Consider the following 8,121-nt stretch of genomic DNA (forward strand, 5'->3'; position numbering starts at 1 on the left):
TAAAAATCTGCCCTTGAGAGCTGCCATGTGTGTCTGGGCACCCAGAGCACTTTAAGATTTATGGCATATAAAGACCCAGCGAAGATCAGAGAAATTCTTTGCCAAACACAAATGGCAATGAGACATACTTTGAACCATCAGTACTGCCTTTAATTTTCTTCTCTAAAGATCAGTGTCAATGAAGAATATAGTGAGTCTGGGTTTGGGGGCCAGCAAACTGGATCTGATGCTGCTGCCATGACACTAACTGTTGTCCCCAGCAGAAGCCAGACCAGACCTAAACAACTTACTCAGTGACACACTGCTGTGACTTACTTGACAGAGATCTTCCCTGGTTTCCGTGGGCTCAGGGGAGAAGTGAAACCTCATGCCCACGGAGCAGCAGAGAGCTGGATTGCAGCTGGACTGCAGGCACTGTGTGCCAGTCAGAGTGCTCACCAGCACTTCTTCAGCTCTTGGCTCTAACTGGAAACTTGGGTTTCTCATGCCTAGATGGTAATGCCGGGCTTTCTGAGATACACCCATTTATCTATATCAAATGGCAGGTGGAAAACAAAAGATGCTTCAAGATACCTGAGTGATTTTTTCTGTTTGATCTGATTAAACATATTAGAATATGTTACAAGCAAAAAATGGCCTTTTCGAACACATTCGATTTCTTTGAGTCCATTTATTACAAGAATAAATAAACCCTCTCTTATTGCTTCATAATATCAATAATACCCCTGAAATCCTTCTGCACTTAATGAGCAATTTAAGAGCATTAAATGCTGTGAACAATCAATTTGCTGGGTATTATTGTGCTTCTGTTTATAAATGTCTAATTATATAGGTCAGACTTGCTTGTAGCCCATTACCTTTGGTAGCCAACTGCAGACCTCTGACTCAGCACAGTGAAAAACAATTCCTTTATAAACCTCTCCCAGAAACAGCAGCAAGACCAGAGTACCCATACAACTCTCTAGGTTTTTGCTTTTCCACCAGCCTGTGGCCCCCATTCATGTACCCACCACCCTGTCCCTGTGCACAGCAGCCCCTCCACATGCAGGTAATGAGGAAGGAAGAGCTGTGCTGGAGAGGGGAGCACCACACGCCTTGGCAAAGGTTTCCCATAAAGATCTGTCCTCTAGCTGCGGATGCAAACTCAAGCTGGTCGTGCACACAACTCCAGCATGCCGAGCCCACTACCCCTCGGCACAGCCAAATGTTTCAGCAGCTGCCCTTTTGTCCTGTTTCTTAAATAAACAAAGAACAGATACAAATTAATGACCTAAATTTATGGCAAAACACACTGCCTTCCCAGAGCAAATAGCCTTAAAAGAACAGATGTTAAAATAGCATTTTGTACTCAGAGAGAGAAAACGGCTACCGTGCAAATGGAAAAGCTCAGGATGTGTAGAAAAGAGAAGCTAAAGCATCTAATTGTGCCACGCTGCCTCCTGCTACACCACAAACCCTGTAACCTTCTTATGGTGCCTTGCACAGAATAATTATCCTCCCTGGGGCATTCCCCATCCCTTCTTGCCTCCTCTTACAATCCCAGTAAACTTTCTGCTTTTATTCCTTTATATTCCTTTTAGAGATGAAAAAAGAGCAAAATGATCGTTTTGCCAGCACATTAAACAACGACTGGCAATCCGGTGCTGTAATCCTCAATGTAATTTAGCCCGGAAGAATTGTGCTCCCGCAACGCACCATCTCAACAAACCATTCCTTTGAATCACCTCTTTGTTTTACCCCAAAGGCTGCGTTCATCATTCAGGAGAGATTATTTCTCACTAATTTTTTTGCTGAGACTTATCTTGCCAACGCCTATATTTAAGCATTGTTAATGATATCCATGCACCAAAAAAAAAAAAAAAAAAAGTAATTAAGATGGATAGAGGCTTTGCAGAGCGGGAAGTTATTTTGTTATTATTTATTATTTTTGCACAAAAGCAGGAGGAGACACAATCATGCACAGGAGGTGAACGTGCCTTTCGGGCAGCAAGCAGTCTCTGCCATCCAGTGCCGGCAAAGGCAGGAGCAAGCGGCACCGGGTCATGGTGAGAGGAATTAGAAGGCATCTCTGTTTTCCTGCCCAGTAAGTGCATTCTGTTTATACTACACCACATTGTATTTCTAGTCTTACTCAACATTTTAATATACATTTTCTTGTCAGGCATCTTGGCAATCGGGTACACGACTTGCAAGATGGACTGAGAATTCCACAGGTGGACTGATTAGTGGGTGGCATTTCTGAGCTCCAGCAAGCTGTTAGCATTATGTCTGTTTGCTTTAGGTACAGATGTGAAATGATTTGACAGTCAATCTCAAAGTGTGTGTGAGTACTTGGGCTTTTTTATGCCTTTTTTTTTTTTTTTTTTCCTTCTTGGTATGTCAAACTCTTCTTATAATACAATCCTCATCCGTCTGGTTGTCCATTGAAAAAGCATCCCCCCCGTACCCCCCTCCTGTAGCCAATCTGGATGAGTCATGCATTATTCAGGAGATATAATTTGTAAGTGTCAGAAGTGGCTTTGGTTTTTTTTCCTGTTCGCTCATTTGAGGACCACAGCTGTCGCGACCAGGAGTCCTTGCCGGGCACGAGGGTGATCCCACCGCAAAGGCGAATTGTTTCCTTCGGGTAACTTGTCCGAATGCAAGTTCCCTTAACAAAGCCGTAGTCGTAAGCAAATGGTGTTTGACAAGTGGAATTTTCTGTTGACTTGCTCATTTCATTTCCTTCTTTTGGCAGAAACACTTGGAACTTGATTTTCTTGCAGTTACTATGAGCCCAGAATAATAACTCCTAAATCAACACTGAGGAGGTGGAAAGGTACAACAACACAAACACTCAGTAACAGTCAGGACAGCGACATGGAAATATGAGTTGACATGCAGAATAACCACAAGTGGTGCATAATTTATTGATTGCACCTTGTCATGGGAATGATGAGCTCTCAGCTAGAGGAATTATATTTTATATATTTCACAACTTTGGGGAAAAATATAAATATTATATATACAAACTGCATATACACTAACTAATGGATAGAGCAAGATTCCTATTTCCAGTTAGTGAAAAAAATTATGTGCATCACAAGGCAATGTTTTCTGGAGCTGAGTAAGCCCAGGAGAGGGAGATGCAGGAGGGCGGTGAAGGGGGATACAGATCTGTAGCATTACTACTTGGGTGTTCAGGTGGACATGGTAAGGTTAGAGCCACTCCACTTCAGTCTTAAAATTTCCCTAATGCTGGAAACCAGCTGTATTGTATTGGAAACATTAGGTTTAAAATTGATTTAGATTTCAATACAGTATTTCAGCTGTGAAGTATTACATACATGAACTTGTAAGAAAAGTGCAGCATGAACCTGTGTGTGGAGACCAGCAAACTACCCTGGAAAAGCAGGATAAAAGGTCTGAGAAGTGTCTATTTCTTATCAGCTTTCAAGCTTTCAGCCAGGCAGGTACTTGAACCTCCGTGGCTAGGTACAACCCAACAGCTCCTTTCTTCTCTCCACATTCTATTTGTTTTCAGCACCAGGAGAGCTGCTTTGCTCCCAGGCTGGGACTGCCCCCCTTTCAGAGCTGTTGCTGTTTCCTCCTTGTTTTACTCACTGGGTAAGCAGGGCACCAACTGAAGCAGACTGTTCCCTGTCTCTGGCAATCAGGCAGCCAGAGGAGGAGGCACAGACGCAGCACTGTTTGCCGAAGGACGGTCGCTCAGGCTCAGGGTGGGCAGTCCACAAGCACACACATGAGGACCAGCGGCTGCTCCACTAGCAGTACCGACTCCACTGAATGGCTGAAGCCCACAAATAAATGAGAAATCCAGGTGTTCACCCCATATAGGTTTCTTCCAACAGGTTAACCAACTGAAAAATCAGCTTCCACTACTTAAAATAAATTGCTTTTTCCTCTTTCTATGTTGAAAAAAACTGTAAGGGCTTTGATTTCTGCTGATTACCTACTACAGCACTTGAGTTACAACCCTGGAGTCAAAGCTTTCTCCAAGTAGAAAAGCTGTTTCTCCAAGTGCTTCTTTTTCAGTGCTATGAAGAAACATGTCAGAGGAGACATGGCAATGCACTCCAAATGAGAAGCAGGGGCTCAGCTCAGTACTTGCTGGTATCAGCAACAGATTTGTCTATATCACCTTCTGCAGCTAGGAAAGTTGCTGCCGTGCATTTGCCATTTAAGTTGTGAGCTGGTTTCGTGCTGCTTAAGGAACAGCTTAAGTTGGAATAAAAGCAGCTTCATGGGAAGAAAGCAGTAACAAAGCCTTGAGTACCACAAAATCACAGCAGAAAGGTGTTCCTCAGTGTGGCTAAAACGAAAGAGCCTTCAGCAGAAAGCTGGTGCTCCTGCTCTAGAGAACAGCAGCTGCTGCCTGGGTGACATGCACCTTGGTTTAAATGTGCTCAGGGTCCACATGGACTATGACACACATTTTGCTTTATTTTCTCCCTTCAGACCCAGAAATATGTTTATCACCCTGCTCCAGACAATATATATCTCACAATTTCCCATGATTTACAATTAAATCTTGTCTCACAAGTGGAAATAATTTCTCAACTGTTTATAATGTGAATGTGATGGAGAGCTATGACTAAATATCTCGTTTATTATTTTGCATTAGTCCTCTGACTTTTTATGAGGTCTCTCTATGTTAAAAATAGAGAGCGCTTCTGTTAAACACATATTTCGGGTGACCTTCTCAGAATAAGAAATTACCAGGCTGAATGCACCCAGATGTGAATCACAATGAGTATGTGGAGGGCTGCAAGAATAAGCAAAGGCCAATGTGCAGATGCCGCTGAGGGCTGCAGGGAGGGGAGCAGGGTGGGAGGACGCAGCTCCCCCCGCTCCGCGGCCTCTTCAGAGGCACCCGACAAGCAGCCAGCAGCAGCTGACTCACCTCGGCGGCTGCCAGGGGTCTCTCTGGCAGAGATAAATTCCCTGTGAATTTAACCGGGTCTGCCTTCCTTAAAGCAGAATTATTGAGTTGCTGGGTAGGGAGGTGCATCGAGTGGGTCCCCAGGAAGGCGGGTAGAAGGCAGCAGGGCTTTGTTAAATGCCCAGGCTTCGCCCCGCTGAGCCCGTGGCGTCCCTGGCGTGTGGCTGGAGCCCAGCTCCCTCTGCTCAGCGCAGTTGTCTCTTGCTGTGCTGCTTATTCACACATCCCAGCTCGCTCCGTCTAGCTGCCTGGGTACCGATGCCAGGGAAGCTGAAACACCACAGGCTCTGCAAGCCCACCCAGACCATAGGCTCCAAAGTGCATACTGCTGCCTCTTTGAAATTAATATCTCAGCTCGCTAAATTAAAGCAAGCAGGGTTTCACCCAGGCATGTTGTGATCACACCTCCAACTTGCAATATAGATTTACCATGTAAACTGCTAAGCAAGGTACAGTGCTCTCCCAGCAGGAGAAGACAATGTCTGCCTGCAAGGAAAAGGGTGGGAGAGCCAGGGTGCAGAGCCCTTGTCCAAAAAGTCCCAGGGCACCTGTCTGCACCAGCACAGGAGACCCGGTACACGGAGAGGAGGCTACATGAGGAAAAATGTTTCTCACTTGGAGAGCACTAAAGTGAGAGGCATAGAGCATGTTTTATAAAGAAGGCAGAAGCTGCCACAGCTGAACAAGGTGAGGCACACAGAGACTGACCACAGAGCAGGCCACTGCCAGGGCTGAGCCCTGACTTGCAAGCCTGCTGCTGCAGAGGAGAGTGTCCCAGTATATCCCAGCAAGTGGAGTATTTTAGGAATTTTGGGCATCTGTGCAGAGCTCAGTCTTGGCAGGTGGGTCATTTCTTCTGCCCAGCCCCTTGCTGCGCCTCTGCTGAGCACTCTTCAACGCAGCTTTGTCTGCACCCAACGCACTGCTGAGGCTGTTGGGTTTTTATTCTTTGCTTTTAAATCAGTAGACTTGTTACCATCTTTTAAAAGTGTGAATAGCTGCAACAGAAGCCATCAATTAGCACAAGCAAACAGGGCCAAAGTCCTTCCTTCCTCCTCCCCCACAGCATATTGTGAGGAGAGCTGTGCTCTTCTACTCGGGAGGCTGCTGGAGAGGCTCTGAAGTTGAGCGGTCCCAGTGCCGCCTTTGCATCTGCTCTAGGACGGACAGTACGCTCCGTGCGAGGGAGGCAGGATGGGCTTTCGGCACTGGCACCACGACAACGGGAGCGAGACCAGCTCAACAGCAGCAGCAAAGGAAGGCAATTTTTGTCCTCTTTCTGTTCCAGAGAGCCTTCCAGGGCTGAGGGAGGTTGCCAGAGGTTGCCTGGGTTTTTTCAGTGCCATTCCCCCTTCCCAGTGTTCAAGAAGCTACAAGGGGAAGCCCCTCCAGCAGCTTTGCTTAATTACTCTGATCTATGGAGAGGCTAGAAAATCCTCTCTGCTGAATAGTTTGCAAACCGGACTGTGTGTGCCAGAAGATTTCTGTTGATTAGATGATGCAGAGTATTAATTAGAATATAGATTATATGCAGGGGCTTTACCATAAGTTTGCTGCCATTTGGTCTGGGCAAGTACATTTCTTGCCACATTGCTTTTTCTCCCAGAAAAGCAGTCTCATGGAGCGAGCCTGGCTCCTAACAGGGCTCCCATCCAGAAAGGAGGAGGCTGATTGCATTCTCGGTTGTGAGTGAGAGTGCTATTCTCTCACTAGTACCAGCCCGGTGAAGGATGCAAAGAATTACTGTAACATTGACCAAACCCCGCAGAAATGCATAGCTTGTGGGTGAGCCCCACGCCCCTGCCCGGCCCCTCAGTCCGTGCCACCATGCCACAGTCAGACGGGTCCCCGGCCAAACCAGACATGGGAAGCGCAGTCCAGTGGCCACCGATTTGAGCGCCAGCGTACACTTGGCATGGGCTGCCCCGAGTTCCTTTTCAAGCCACACCAAATGTGACCTCTAGGGCAGGAGGGTTATTCCACACTGATTACTTAGTGTTTGCTGGGGCCTGGAATTCACTTATCCAGTTCTCTCGGGCCACATTTGGAGTGGCTCTTTCCAAGTGTGGAAGGACATCTGGGGTGCAGTTACTACTGAAAAAAAATGTGGTAATTTTTTAGATAACAGGGCAGATCAATGACCTGTCTCAGCTGCTGCTTGTGCTGACAGCCACAGGTCCTTGAGAGCAAGGTACAAGAATTCCATTTGGGGCATTTTTGGGAAATTTGTGGCTCACAGGGGACATTTTTTCCCAAGTTTTAGTTGGCTTACTTACTATAGCATGATTTATATCTTAATATCTATATAAATACATATTTTTTCTAGATTCTGTAACCTTTATATGCTCTTCCAAGATCAGCGACCTTGTGGCACAGTGGTATATTACCCGTTCTAGAAATTACAGTCTCACAGAGAGTGGACAGAAGCACTGGCTTATCTCTGCTGTGCTATTCACTGCCTTATATACCTCTAATGTGCCCCTCTTCCTTATCCTATTTCTAAATGAAACAGTCATTCTGTTTTTTACATCTCTCATTATATATAGAGGTCTTTCCATATGTCTAACATTTGTTTGAGTCTCAATACATCAGACCATGTAACATGCTGATTCACAGAAATCTCACATTCTGTAATGACCCAGCCTTTGAAATCTGCCTGCATTTAAAAAAATCTGGATCAGATTTTGACTTATCAAATTTTATCTGACCACCTCTTAATCAGAGATTGCTAGGATTGCTTTAAAGTAAGATTTGATCTCAAGCTTTCTCATTTGATTCAAACTCAAGTTTATTAAAACCAGCAACTTTGTTCAGCTCTTTAAAAGGAAGATAAACACTGAAGTGTTTGCAACTCGGAAATGGCTTGCCATTTCCCTTGATCACAGGTAGCTCAAAAGCAGGCAAACTGGCCACTGCCCCTCCCAAAATACCACCTTCATATCCAAGAGTTGCTTTGCCTTCAAATGTTTCAAAAGCTGCTTCGGACTCACAGACCTCACACTTCTGCAGTGCAAAGCAGTTGCCTTGTGGTGTTAGAAGAGCTTGTGGTAGCCCCTTGCTCGAGGGTGGTGTGGGAGATGCCAAGGTGGGCAGCTGTGGTGTCTCTGATGGTACTGGATCCACTAACTCCAGTGTAGTTGCAGGTAAGGCATTTCTGGTCCCGTGCACAAACACAGCTC

Source organism: Serinus canaria, chromosome 3, assembly GCF_022539315.1.
Source record: "Serinus canaria isolate serCan28SL12 chromosome 3, serCan2020, whole genome shotgun sequence".
Lineage (NCBI taxonomy): Eukaryota > Metazoa > Chordata > Aves > Passeriformes > Fringillidae > Serinus > Serinus canaria.